This window comes from Canis lupus, chromosome 24, assembly GCF_011100685.1.
Source record: "Canis lupus familiaris isolate Mischka breed German Shepherd chromosome 24, alternate assembly UU_Cfam_GSD_1.0, whole genome shotgun sequence".
Classification (NCBI taxonomy): Eukaryota; Metazoa; Chordata; class Mammalia; order Carnivora; family Canidae; genus Canis; species Canis lupus.
In genome coordinates, this window is record NC_049245.1 from 30,547,644 (window position 1) to 30,562,674 (window position 15,031).

Sequence of the window (15,031 nt, forward strand, 5' to 3'; positions counted from 1 at the left end):
CTGGTTTATTATAAGAGGATATAACTCATGAACAGCCAGACAGAAGAGATGCACAGGGCAAGGCATGGGGACAGGGCACGGAGCTTCCAAGCCTCCTCTGGGGGCACTAGTCGGTACCTCCAGGTGTTCACTGACCGGGAAGTTCTCTGAACCCTGTCCTTTTGGGTTTTTGTGGAGGCTTTATTACATAGCCATGAGTAATGAAATCATTGACCATTAGCAATTGATTCAACCTCTAGCTCCTCTTCCTTCTCCAGAAGTCTGGGGGTGGGGGGATTGAAGGTTCCAATCCTCTTATCTCACGATTGGTTCTCTTGGCAACTATTCCCGATCCTTCGGTATAGTCCAAGTCACCTCCTTAATGTGACAAAAGATACCTTTAAAGCTCTCATCACTTAGGAAATTCCAACAGTTTTAGGAGATCTGTGCCAGAAATGGAAATGAAGACCAAATACATAGTTCTTATTATAAATCACAATATCACATATGTTTTTTAAATTACAGAGTACATGTTGGCTATATAAAAGAAAAACTAATTATATCCCTGCCATTCTCCAAGCATCTCCTCCCTGCCAAGATAACCAGTGTTGCCAGTGTGGTGAATATCTCGTCTTATAGTGCTCCTTGTGAGAAAACATACACAAACATATCTACACAAATACAGAGATTATGTTTGTTTTGTTTCACCAAAACAGAATATGCAACTTGTTGTATTCAATTAGGAGTATTTTATTATCCAGAATTCGTACGAGTTTTGGCTTGAAAGTTGTCAGATTATTTAAATCCATCGTTTTTGAGGACCTCAACTCACTTGTTTTGCTTTCCATCTTTATGGATTCCAGTCTTGAGCTAATTTTCCTATTTTTAGCCTTACTCTTTGGCTTGAACCACAGTCCTGTTTTTTAGGTTAGTCCTTTATCATCATCCACACAAAAAAATTCAGGTTAAAAAGTTCCCTCCCTTACAAACAGAGCAAGGGAGAACTGCATTAGCATCTAACTCTCACAGGAAAGGCCTGGGGCTCTGTGTGGTCCTGACAGGGTCAGCATGAGCCCACAAAGTTGCAAGGTGATAGGCCTGCAAAAGATGTAATTTTGAAACCAGGCATGTTTAGTTAAACTGTCTGTGGTTGCTAAGAAAAACCAGACCCAAGATCTGTTTGTCCAAAAATCAATCTAGGACAATGATCCTCAACTTTTTTGATGCTATCGATTATTGATTATTTGATGCTGAACATTAAAATCACTTGGGGAACTTTTAAGACACTTATTTCTAGACCCAGTGCATAGAAATTCTGATTTAATTGGTCTGGATTGAGGCACAGGCATTGACATGAATTGATTTTAACATTTAGGCCATGTTGAGACAGAAAAGACCAAGGATAGCATGGGGCTCACATGAGAATTTCTCTTCTTCGGACCGCTAGTTCTCAACCCAGTCCAGATTTAGCTGTGGCGTAGTGAAAATAGCCCTGGATGTTGTGTGAGACATTCTGGGGTCCTGCCCCGGTATGTCACTTATTTGTCATGTGACCTTGAACACAACATGTCCCCCTCTTGATCTCTTTGTTCTCATCTGTAAACATGGAGATTATGGTCGTGTTTCACATAATGGTTGTTAGGATCAAAAGCTAAAGTGTTCTTGCAAGTTTTTTTTTTTTTTTTTTTTTATAAGTTGTAAGTTTCTATCAAAATGTTGAGCATGAAGTTTCTTCAAGGTCTTAGATGTTTTTGCTTGTTTCAGTCATTGACCTTTTCCATCACATGGGCCTGTGAGTCCAGTGGAAAAAAATCTTGTTAAATATTCTGAGTGTTTTGATTTTCTGAAATACCTCCTTCAAAAGCTCTCCAAGGCCTGTAATTTAGGCCAGATGTAGCAGAACTGACTTAAATAATGAAGGTAATTAGTCAGGTCCTTCAGGTCCCTAGGTTATTCTCCCTCAGAAATATCCAAATGATTTAATTCAAGAGCAGTTTTGAATTAGAATTATCTGCATTGTTGTTGAGAGTCTTCTCTTTTCTGACACAAATAAGAAGTTTATAAAGAGAATGCAGACCTTTGAAGGTGGGTCTGTATGAAGGGCTATAAATACTGTGAGTAAACTTGTCTTTGTAAATGGTTTAGTCTCATAGTCAAAGTACTTAAATATTATGAAAGAGTAAAAAACCCATGAAAATTTAAATATCATTGAGAGAATGCGGTATTTTGACATACCGTATAATTTTAACACACTAAATATTTTTTAGGGTAACAATTATATTCTTCACTCAGGCATAAGATCACCTGAGTGTGTGTGTGGCTGTTTCTCAAGAGCTTGTTACTGTAGCATTTGGTGTGTCAGTAGACAACACCTGGGAGGTGGTCATTTCAAAATTGGAAGTCATCCAGCATTATCAGCAACATCTCAATTGGAAGGAAATTACAAAAAATGAAGTCTGGTCTTTTCTCTGTTCTCATAAAAGGGTTTTCACTTTTGGCTCTTATTAGCTATGTAAATGTCTCTATTTCCTTAAATAAAAATAATGGAAATAGCGCGTTTCTCTACTGTTACAAATTGAATCACAATTGTAAGTTGCCCAACTGAGATAAATGGACAAAGCTCTCATTTCATCCCCATCTGAGGAGACAGGTTTACAGCATGAGGGGATCAATCCCCTCCTTCCCCTCCTTGCCAATGTTATGTTTCAAACACTAACTCATGAAGGAGTGAAGCTATTGAGGAGACTTCATTTTGGCGAGTGAGTTTGTACACGACCCTATGCTTTCTCAGATGAATGTAAAGGACATGAAAGACCTATAGCTCCATCTTTTTTGTACCGTCCAGAAGATGTCAGGATGAGTTTTCTTCTTGCTAGCTCTATTGCATATGTGTCATTACCCAGAAAGGAAGCCAGTATTCTTGGAGCTACTACTGTGTCACTTACTTGCAGCATGTTGGGAGTTTACCTAGATCGTTCTGTTGATCGTCACAATCGTTTTGTAAGGTAGGTGTTGTCATGCTTGTTTTACTGATGAGGGAATTGAGGTTTAGAGATGTTATGTAACCTCAGTAAAGCCAGCAGAGGAGTGGGTTTTTATAGCCTTGTGTTTTGCTCTTTACATAAAGCAGGGAGATTTGTCATTTGTGAGGCATGAATGTGGGTACTATTTTGAGTTTTTGTACCCTTTTTGATATTTGCAACTGAGGCTCTTCCAGCAATCCAGGAGGTAGTTGATGAGGTGTATTCAGCTCTGGCTTTGTTTCCTGATCTTTGACTTTCTCAGGTGAGGTTGACTGGGTATAAGATAGGTCCCATCTATAAGTACAGGGCAAATTTAATTGCAAAGGTGAATGTTAGTGTAAACACCTGAGTAGCAATGAGGCAATATTATGACCTGCTTTATTGTGATTATCAGTTTAACTTTAATAGATATGACTGATTGTTTCACTTATTCAACAAGTATTTACTAAGCATCTACCATCAGTCAGATAATCTCAAAGGTGCTAGAGAGAGAGAGAGAGTGATGAACAAGACCAAAATCTTTACATTTATAGAGTACAGAACAGATGCTGTGAAGATAAAAAGACAGTACCCATCCTCAAAGACTTTACAATCAGATTGAAAAATCAAACATCGTATCAGTTAACTTGACTCATAGATAATAAAACTAAGTGCTAGAAGCACAGGCAGCTAGCTAGGGGAGCACAGAATAGGATGGTGAACGGCAGTGGTGAATTTTCATAGCAGAGATTTAAGAAATTTGTTTGGGCTAAGATACTTTAAATGCCTAAAGTCAGGGGAATGGAGAGATACAAAATGTTCTGGACTCTCCTATAAAATCCTAGAGACCCCTGAAAGTAGTTGCAAGTATAATTGTAATACCTCCCAGGGTTCTAAACGGAGCAGTCTCTCGCAGTGTTACATTCCCAGAACAGTCCAAGAACCAAAAATGAATTGTATTTCAAGTATATCATTTCTTAAGGAAATGCCAAAGATGGAAGACATCTTTTTGCAGAGGAGACCCCACAAAAATTGCTCTCTCCAGATCACAGCCATTCTCATCTACTACCTTCTACCCAGATGGCAGCTGCTTCTGCTAAACCTTCTTTCTTATTCTTACATTCACTCCTAACTCTTAAACTCTTTCGAATACCAGCTCATGTGGACTTTGTTTCTCTTTTGACCTTCCAGCTGTAACATCTTTGTTCTTTTTTATGTATATTGTTTTAGCCCCTCTGACTTCTATTAATATTTTCTCTCACTGGCCTATTATCCAGATTCTCCTCGGTAAAGGAGATCTCAGGGATCTTTTCAGGAAGCAAGAATCATTTTTCCTTAGAATCCAGGGGAAGAGCAAACAATTATGAATAGTTATATATTAATAATATTTTTGTCCTTATTACATGGGTACTATGTGAATTTATGCAGAGCTTCATTCAGGTCCTGATTAAAAGGGGCCTTAAATCCTGTCACTTTGCAACAGGTGTCACCAGTGCACAGACCCAGCTTGTGTGGGCTCCCTAGGGCCCTACCTTGGGGGGAGTGTAAATGGTCTCCTCAACTGTCTTTCATCCACTCTATACTGAGGGCTAGAATGATTCACTTTCCATTTTAGTGTGGGTGATACTAGCTGCTATGACAAATAAATATAAATATTTCAGTGACTTAGCACAGTAGAAGTTTCTTTCTCACTTGACCGTTCAGTGTAGTGTTCTAGGTTGGCACAATTTTCTTCCACGCAGTAATTCAGAGATTCAGGCTGTTGTAGATTCTGGCCTCATCAATAAATGTCTTCCAAGGTGACCCTCTGGTTCAGTTCTATTCCCATCAAACTAAAGGGGAAAGAGCATGGCGGAGAACAGGTGGGTGTTTAGGCAAGGCCAGGATGTGGTACCTCTTCTCATTTTCTGCTGGCTAGAACACAGGCAAATGGTGTCTTAGGCTGGGTTTCACAGAAGCAGGCCCTGAGTGAGGATTGATGTGCAGATGATTTCTTTAGGAAGTGTTCCCTGGAGAACGAGTAGAGAAACAGGACTGCAAAGGGGATAAAGGTAAGTATGGGTGTCATTTCAGACAAAGTCCCCTCAAATGGAGTGTTTAGGGGAGGAGAGTTCTAGAGTGTAAATTACACCTTAGAGTAGGTCCTACTTCAAGGCAAGGGGTCTAGGCTTTCATACACTGGCTAAGGGCTACCCTGGGGACACATGAGCTCCCAGGCATTTCTGGCTCGACAAGTACAGTGCTCCATTAGCCAAGAACAAACTTCAAAAGAAAGGGGCAGGGGGAAACACTTGGAATCAGGATATTCTGAAACAGGAGGATGGACATGTAGAAATGGTAAATAGAATCTAAGGGGTTGGGGGAAGCATTGATAACATCTACTCTATGTGTCTATACTTAATGGAAGGGGGGCTGGGAAATACAATCTGGTTGTATCCTCAGGAAGAAGAGAAACATGGATCTGGGTGAAATAGAGCAGTGTCTCCCTCGTGTTTGCTCTCATGTGATGCTCAGCCCAAATCCTTCTTATCTCTAAATACAGTAAATACAGCATAAATGACTATTTCATCAGACTTTCATGGGTGGGGGTATATGGAGGACAGGGGGAGCATGGACGTAGGCAGGGTAGATGCCCCCATTCTGGGTGTAATAAAAATTGTACAACTTAGCTTCTATCTATAGTGGCAGAAACTTAAAAGAAATACTACAACCGGGATCCCTGGGTGGCGCAGCGGTTTGGCGCCTGCCTTTGGCCCAGGGCGCGATCCTGGAGACCTGGGATCGAATCCCACATCGGGCTCCCGGTGCATGGAGCCTGCTTCTCCCTCTGCCTGTGTCTCTGCCTCTCTCTCTCTCTGTAACTATCATAAATAAATAAAAATTTAAAAAAAAAAAAAAAAGAAATACTACAACCACTTAATATCTTTCTTTTGGTCTGCTATGCAAATCCCCCTTCCTACTAACATGGTGAGCTTGTGGAGCTTCCTGGGCTGGAAGCATGGGGCCTGGGGAAGGGCTCTGGCTCCCACAGCCAATGATAAGAGCCAGCGTCCTTGCTCTGGTTCCTGCTGAGCTCTTGTCCTCCTTCCCACTCACCTTCTCTCACTCCTAATAGTCTAGCCATTCCCAAGCACATCCGACTGCTTGTGTTTCAAGGGTCCTCCTCTCATCTCCTTGGAGAGCTGACTCCCTTCCTTGTGAACTCTTGATTCTTCAAAGCCCAGCTCATAGATCACTTCCTCTACACTTTCCCAGGTCTGCATAGTTAACCATGCTTTATGAGTGTCTTGTAAACAGAAATAGTAATGATGGCTCCTTTTTTTAAAAAGTTTAAATTTTTTTTTGTAAATTTATTTTTTATTGGTGTTCAATTTGCCAACATATAGAATAACACCCAGTGCTCATCCCATCAAGTGCCCACCTCAGTGCCCATCACCCAGTCACCCCCACCCCCCGTGCACCTCTCCTTCCACCACCCCTAGTTCGTTTCCCAGAGTTAGGAGTCTTTCATGTTCTGTCTCCCTTTCTGATATTTCCCACTCATTTGTTCTCCTTTCCCCTTTATTCTCTGTCACTATTTTTTATATTCTTCAAATGAATGAGACCATATAATGGCTACTTTTTAATGAGCATATACTCTGCACTTTGTATACCATCTCATTTCATTTTCACACTACTCTGGAAATGGAAGTGTTATTCCCATTTCACAGGCTGGTGGGGCGGAGGTTGGACAGTTAAAATGGCTGAATAATCCAGAATATGATTGTATTTATTTTTTAAAGTGTCATCAGAATGAAACTATATACATCTGTGTGTATATATGTTTATATATGCCACATATATATTACACACACATACATCTTTCTCTCCCTCTTCACCCTTTCTCTGTCCCCAAAGAGATCAGAGACTTCAGCTCAGGAAACATTTCCCAGGCACATTGCCCCCCTCTCTCTTTCCTACAATGCTCACCATCTTTCTGTTTCTCTATTTCCCTTGTCTTTGTCTCTCTCCCCCTCTGGTCTTTCTTTCCCTCCTCTCGCCCCTCTCCTCTCTCTCATTCTCTCTCTCTCTCTCTCTCTCTCTCTCCTTCTGTGGCCAGAAGGCCTACACTGACTGTCCTTTGGTCTGCATTGCCTATTCAAACTCCTAGCAAGGCAGGCTGTGTCACTGGCCTTCGTTTCTGCAGAGAAACAGCTTGTTTAAATCTCCAGCCGGACTCTGTCCCCTTCCATGGGGCAGGGTGATGGATGAAGGCAATTATGGTCAGTGTGCTTCCATTAGGGCCTCACCAGCCCCAGGTACAGTGGGCCCTCTGCGGGGTTGGCTAATTATGGTGTGGAACAGTAATGGGAGGGGCTCCCAGCAGTGGGACTGGGCAGCAGAACCTCACAGGCTGAGCATCTGGACTTGGCAGCGGCCCAGGTTCAGCATATTCTAGCTGGGGCTCATTTGGTTTATTCCCTACTTTGGGGCCTTGCACCTCCAGAGCCATGCCTTGCCCTGTCTGGGGACTTCATGCCCATGTTGGGGGACCCACAAGCTTTGGACATGATGGCCAGGAGTTTGACCTTTGGAATGGAGCTGCCTGGCTTCAACTCCTGAGCCTGTCATCTGCTAACTGGGTGAGCTTGGGCAAGGACTTACTCTTTGTGCTTCTGTTTTCTCACCTATAAAATGAGGACAAAAAATGGGACCAGTCTCACAGAGTTGTAAGAGTCAAATAATATGATTCAAGAAAGGTACTTAGTAGGGTTGCCGGCACATAGAGCTCAAGCAGTGCAAGCTATGATAGTGGTGTCAGTGGACCACTTTGTTCAGGTCTGACATTAAACTGGGTGGGTAGAAAATAAGTCTGTTTTACAGTGGAGGAAACAGAGGCTCAGTCATATGAAATGACACAGGCGGAGTGTAGGAGAGCCAGGACAGGAGCTGAAGGATTTAAATTCTAAGCTCAGTTGCTCCTTCCCCTGTGCTCTCCTGGGTGCCTTCTGGCCACTCTAACCTTTTCCTCCTCCTGCCAGGATTGCCACATTCTCGTTTTCCTCTGAACTTTTGTTCCTGTCTGCTCAGTACAGAGCCCCACAATCTTGCAGCCTATGGGAGTGGACTGGGCATGTCCAAGTTCATAGTCACAATGAGAGTGTTGTCACAGGGGAGCCTGGCCTGGCATTTGGGACCTTTAGCTTCTCACCTCAGCCCTCCTATGTAACCCTGAGAAACTCTTCCCATCTCTGGGTTTCAGCTTCCCTAAATGGAAAATCATCTCAGCAATTCTGCTGTGAGATGTGTGTTTATCCTGCAGAAATACTGCGGCACTTGTGCAGAGCTGGAGGGACCAGCAGTGTTTATTGCAACATGCCTGTAATAGTGAAAAATTGGAAACAATCTAATTATCCATCAAATGATTGTAACAAATAAAGATAATGGAGGGGGAGCTCTGCCTACAGACATGGGAATATGAGGAAATGTGTAAAGATACATTGTTGAATGCCAAGAGCAAGTCATGCAATTATATATACAGCACAATCCTATTTATTTAAATAAAGTTGTCTGAATAAAATAAAAATAAAAAAATAAAGTTGTCTGTAAACTCTACATAGGTATATGGACATACAGACAAATGCATTTAAGAAAGATCTACAGGCACCTGGGTGGCATGGTTGGGTAAGTGTCCAACACTTGATTTTGGCTCAGGTCATGATCTCAGGGTTGTGGGATCGAGTCCCATATTGGGCTCCATACTCAGCTCACTCTCTCTCATATAAAAAAATCTTTAAAAAAAAAAAAAAGGTCTAGAAGACTGCACAGAAGGCTCTTATTAACAGTTACTTCTGGAGAGAAGCAAGGGATGGGGTTGTGGATACTGGGGTGACTTTCACTTTTTATTTTATACAGCTTGGCACAGCTTTAATTTTTATGATATTGCATTAGTATGTAACCCTCCCTCCCTCCCTCCTTCCCTCCCTCCCTCCCTCCCTCCCTTCTTTCCTCCCTCCCTCCCTTCCTTCCTTCCTTCCTTCCCCAAAATACAGAGGCATGAGCTAAGGATTCTCTCCGCTTCAGCCTCAGCCTAGATGGTATGGTGGGTCTGTGGTTCAGAGTGGGGGACTGAGTACATGCACATCTTGGGTCCTCCTCACCCAGGGTCGGGGAGGGTCTCGGGCTGTAAGGAGCATCCCAGGTGTTTGCCACACCTGACTCTTCTCAGGGACCCAGGCCAGCTTGTTGGAGGGGTTCTGAAAGACTGGGAAGGGCAAGGCAATGCTCAAGCTTTCATGTCATGGCCCTTTAAGCCTGGTGGCTCCAGAACTGGTTCTGGCCAGTTGTGCCCTGGTGGCTACCTAGGCCACAGTCTAGGGTGTCAGCCCAGATTTATTTCTCTTCCCTGGTCCCCAGCAGTTCTTTCTGCTTCCATTTCACAGAAGGTTCAGCCTTCAAGGGCCTGAGCTCAAGGGAAAAAAATGCCTCAAGAAACATCCAGAGGCAGGAGCAGCCCTGCCAGCCAGTGTGGCTGGTTATCTGCAGTCTGTGGGAAAACCTGCTGGATTTCAGAAAAATCAATTGATTTCTGCTCCATGTCACTTCAATCTCTTTTTAAGAACTGATTTTGTTGGAGTTATTTTCAATGTCATAGAGCTTAAAAGGGCCTCCAGGGCAATAGATTATTGACCTGGTCTTCCAGGAAGTATCTTGAATATGAAGTGAAATGATTTTCTAATAACCCCCCAAATTAGTAAGCCAGAGAAACTCTGGCTCTCTGTTATATCTCATCCAGCTCTCACAGTGTGTTTATATTTGTCCTGAGAATAATTTTCTTCTTTGTTAGATACACTGCAGTGGAACAGTCCTTTAAGGAACACAGAGGTAGAAGAACCTTGGCTCCTTGGCAATCAGTGGTGAAGGCAGAGCAACAGGTAAAAGCCATAGCCAAGTGCAACTTCACTGGCCAGCTTCCACAGCTTATGGAGCTTCTCCATCCCAATCTCATTTCCCAGGTCCCTCCTTCTTGTTCACCACCTTTCTTCTCTTTATAACCCTCCCACTTCTTTCCTCTTGACTTGTTCTCTCACTCTTTCTCCCTGGGTCTCTTTTTCAACTAGGGTCGTCTTTTTCAAATAGAGTCTCGTGCCTCAGACTCTTCCTCACATTGTTTGCTTTGCACACTTGCCTTGCCTCTACCTTAATTTGTCATAATTGGAAAATTAACTACATTTACATCCTTGCTGTATTTTTAGTATTTAGTGCTTTCTGTACTGAATTTAAAGGCAGAGGAAACAGAGTGCATATTTCCTGCTCTCAGGGTGACAAGAAAATTACAACCCAAACAACAGCCTTAAACTGAGATGCTTTCTGTATGGTATTCCTGAAGGTTTTTTTTTGGGGGGGGGTGGGGAAACCCTTGAGAAAGGGGGTTTCTGTAACCTCTGAGAAGATTAATTTTCATTCTGATTCTAATTTTAGATTTTGATTAATTTAATGATTATATAGTGACTGCATTGCAGAAATAGAAGCACAAGGACTTCAATTTGCCAGATCTGGCCCTTCCTTCTTTAGCAACCCAATAACTGGTGCTGTTGTCCTGTTGGGGTGTTTGAGGGGCACAAGAAAGACAGAAGTGGCCCTAGAGTTGAGAAATCCAGGCTTGAACCCTTGCTCAGCTGTTTATGAGTTGTGTGTGGCTCTGGGCATGCCAGCCTCTCTGAGGCTCAATTTCCTCACATGTGGAATGAAATAAATAAAGCTACTTTACAGGCTTGTGAGGATCAAGTAAGAAAAGTTAAATGAAAATGTATGACCCATCCTAGGGGCTTAATAAGTATGAATTAATTGTCCTTTCTAGCCCCTTATGTGCCTCTCTCATTCCATCTGGGACACATGGAACTATGTTGGGCTCTGGGGACTTGTGGTATTCTAGGCAAGGGTCAGCCATCCTACAAAGTTCAGTTTAAATGTCACCTCCTTCAGGAAGCTCTCCTTGACTTTCTACTTCCCAGGCTGGGTTGGTTTGGGCTCTCTTTGTCCCGGTAGCGCTCTGTCCTTAGCCTGTGTCTGTCACAAGACAGTGCCTTCCCCTAGGCATGGGTGAAGTATTCTCCATTCTGGTTCAGTCCCAGGGCAAAACAGAACACTCTGGAAGCCCACAGGAAATGTGGAAGCCTCTATGAAACTTGGCACTGTGTTGAGCACTTTACATATTTATATGCTCTATCATTTTGACCTCATAACTGTGTGAGGTGACCACTATTATTATTCTCATTTTACAAACAGGGAAACTGAGTCTCATAGGGATTAGGTAATTTGTCCAAGATCACACATCTGGCAGTCTACCTCCAGAGCTATGTGTACCACCACTATCTCATATGGCAGAAGAAATGAAAGAAAGAATAAAAAAAAGAAATGCATGAGTCACATGGCCTTGTAGGACCACTGAGGGTTTAGTGATATAATTAACTTCAGTTTGAACTTGGTCATAGTGAAGTTATAGCAGCCTGAGAGACCAAATCCTGACACTTCCCTCCTCTCTAGTAAGAGATTTGAATAGCCTAAAATCCCTTACCTGTCTTGATAAATACAAATACAAAGAAATAAATAATGCAATAGCTTTTTTCTCCCTCACAATTGAGACTTTGCAGTCATAATTCTGCTCCAAGCAAGCAAATTCAAGGAGGTAGGGAAGGGGGGTGATGTGGCTTCTTAAGCAGTCCAAAATAAATTTCCCAGGATAATTACCAACCAGAGTAAATTCCATAAATTTGATTTAATTGGCACCAGGCAAATGAAACAGAGAAGGAAAATATTCTTCTCCTTAAAGTCATTGGGGTATCTCAGGAGCAGAAGATGAGAACATCAGGAAAATGTAATAAAATGTAGAAGTGAGATTCAAATCCAGGTTTATTGGGCACCGAAGGCCATGCTTTCCCTCCTGATTCTGATTCTTCAAGAGAACTCTATGAATCATAACTTCAGGAGGTCATTGATGAAATCCTCCCTGACCTCAACCCATGTCCTTCTGTGCCCTAGAATTCATCTCTCAGGTGAGTGAGAAGTTGAACAAAATTTAAGATTCATGTTCTATTTGGATCTCCCACCCTTTCCATGTCACTCAAACTTTGGCCTTTCTTGGATTCATTACTTGCAAAACGAAGGTCAGTTACCATCTCTGCTACCCCTGCCCTCACCCCACTGATATTCCACTGGCAGATCCATCAAGTGAGGCTCCCCCTGGATCACATCCTGTACTGGACGATGATGCCTCTCTTCTAGGTCTTGCGATGGGTCCTGGAGCTGTCCAGCGTTCTGAAACAGCCCACTATGAGCCTGGCTTAGTGAATCCAGCTGTAGGCAATTACAGACTCATGCTTCAGGAAGCTTCTGCTCTGGCTTTCTGCCTCAAGTGCACTTGGGAACGTGAAATACATGGGTAACTGTTAGTAACTGTAAGCAAACTCTCACATTTTGCCGTGTGCTGTGTTGGAAGCAAGGGATTGGTGTGGCAGTTCACAAAACCTCGCAAGGGAAGTTGGTAAGATTTTTGTTTGGTGTTTTGCAGTTTGTGAGCCCCTTCCACACATACCATCTTCTCTGTGGTACTGTGGCCAGATTATTGTGCCCATGGTACAATGAGGATGAAACTGAGCCTCGGGAGACATTTCCTATTCCATAGACTGGCACTAACAGAAGACATGGGGCTATAGACTTCCGGATTATCCATCTTTCATCTTCCATTTGTCCTCTCAACAAATAGATTTTGATTAATTGATTTAAAGTTAGTTGGGGGCACAGAGAGGAAAAAACATGGTGGTAGACCTAGAAGTTTGCAATTATGTGTGTATCTGGGGAGGGCAAATTAGGTAAGTACACAAGTAGGGATAATAGAAGACAAAAGTATCAGCTCTGAGCTTCATCCATTCATTGACTGAACAAATATATATCAAATGTCTCCTATGTGCTAGGTACTCTGAGTAGCACAGGTGATATGAGAGTAAATCAGATACCATCCCTGCCTAGTCTAGAAAGGAACATAGTTATTAGAGAAGTAAATGAGTGAAGCTCATAATCACAAATTTTGATGAATTCTATTAAATCAGCAAATGAATGAAGTATTGAAATGGAATAAAGGGGAAGAGGGGAGGACCCTACTTAGGTAATGTGATTAGAGAAGACTACTCTGAAGATATGACATTTAAGCTGAGATCTGAAGGCTGAAAATTCACTTGGGATGGCATAGGGTGTTCCAAGCAAAGAAAATAGCATGTACAAAGGGCCTGTGGCCAGAGTTTGCCTTGCTGGAGGAACTGCAGAGGTGCCCAGGTAGCTGAAAAAATGTGAGTAGGAGAGTGATAGGAGGTGAGATTTTAAAGGTGGGCAGGAGCCAGACCATGCTGGGCCATATAGGCCCACTATTTGAGAGTTTGCCTTTCTTCTTTGTATTATCAGTTTCCTGGCAAAGAATCGGGCACAAAGTAAGTGGCCATAACTGGATGTCCTAGATTGGATACTCTAGAAGCAGATCCTGAGACAAGAAAGTGAGTGCTAATAGTTTATTTGATCCCAGGAAACACCAGTATAAGAAGAAGGAGAAGAAGACAGGGGAAGAAAGGAGCCAATAAAGGTACCACATGGAACAGACTACTGCTGTGGGCAAGTGGGGCTCCTCAGGAAACCTCTGGGAGAGAGTCCAACATTCTTAGATATTCTAACTGGGGTGCAAAAGAGTTGGTATGTTTATGCACCAACTTCCATCAGTTACTGGTTGGAGGCTGCTCCTGGGGTGAGAGGCATAAACTCTTACTTCCAGCTTGCCCAAGGACCAAGCAGGCAGTGTCTCAGGGGTTTTCATTTGAAACTGTTCAGGTTTGTGCACAGGAGTTGGCAGTGCTGAGGGACTATTGGTGCTTATGGTGTTTGCTCCAGCGGGCATCCAGTATCCTTTCTGGATAAAACCCAGATGTAAGTGGGGGCTGAGGAGAGCAAGGGCAAAGGAAGGAGGAAATGCCACAGTTATTGGCAGAAAAGAGAAGAAAGGCCTCACACTTTGGGGGACACCCTCCCCAGAGATGGCATTGGGGAGCAGCTGGGCCCAGGCGCTTGCTGAGGTCAGAGGAGCAGGCAATATTCTGGGAGCGTCAGATTTCTCACCTTCATGAGAGTAGGCGTGGTTTCTCAGCTCTCCTCCTGGGGTCAATCTCAGAGGCTTCTCCTCTGTGAGGCTGAGAGAACTCCCAGCTCTGTTTGCTTTTAGAATGAGGGTTCTTCTCAAGATCAGCCATTAATACACTGTGGGGGAGGGCAACACCAACCAATTCCATGGGTGTCCCATGCCAGGCATGTATACCCCATTATAAGGGAGTAGATGAGACTTAGAGGCCAGACCAGGGATGTTGGAAATCCCTTTAGAAGCACATTCAAAATAAGAACTTGTGTTCTCTACAGAATCTTAGGTGATTAATGAGAAAAATCATAGAGTCTTCCCTTGGCTATATAGGTAATAAAACCAACATTCCTGAGCTTATTTTTGTAGCTTGTGAAAGGCTAGCTAATAAATGATCTCATTTGCTCCACCAACAACCTAGAGAGGCAAATAATACTGTTAGCCCCACTTATCAGATGAAGGAGCTGAGGTTCAGGAAGTGTTAAGTGCTTTGCCTCAAATCCCACAGGCAGTGAATAGCAGAGACACTCTGTGTTTTTCTTTCAGTGACAGGGAGCTCTTGACCTTAGGGAAATTTCTTCATTTTTACAATGAATTGACAACTGATTCACTATAGTACTATTTGTAGCAGGGATATTGGAAATGACTTATGTGTACAACAACAGGGCATCAGATGCCATGGAGCCAGTAAATCTGAGGACTGAGGTCCATGAACCTAGGCAGATAAATGTAAAGGATGAAGCTTACACAACTGTGCTGTAGGGCAGAGTCAGCGAATTTTTGCAAAGGGCCAGGTAGTAAGTATTTTAGACTGTGCAGGCCATGCTGTCTCAGCCACAACTTCTCAACTCTGTCAATGTTTTTAGTAAAACCAAACAAAAAACCGAGCTATAGACCA

General features: G+C 42.9%; 1 non-coding gene across 20 annotated transcripts in view; it reads left to right on the forward strand.

The window, feature by feature from the left end:
- The window catches only part of LOC119865668, a 235,930-nt gene that overhangs the window by 138,284 nt on the left and 82,615 nt on the right, over positions 1-15,031 (forward strand). For 6 of the 20 annotated variants that reach the window (XR_005377887.1, XR_005377886.1, XR_005377869.1 and 3 more), the window contains one exon: positions 9,808-9,895. The exons of 8 other annotated variants lie outside the window; for them this stretch is intronic. This is a non-coding gene — a transcript (uncharacterized LOC119865668). Of the gene's footprint in view, positions 1-8,581; positions 8,646-9,807; positions 9,896-12,245; positions 12,505-13,418; positions 13,445-13,536; positions 13,594-15,031 lie in introns of all 20 variants that reach the window. 6 more of the 20 variants (XR_005377872.1, XR_005377874.1, XR_005377871.1 and 3 more) reach the window with 6 other exon arrangements.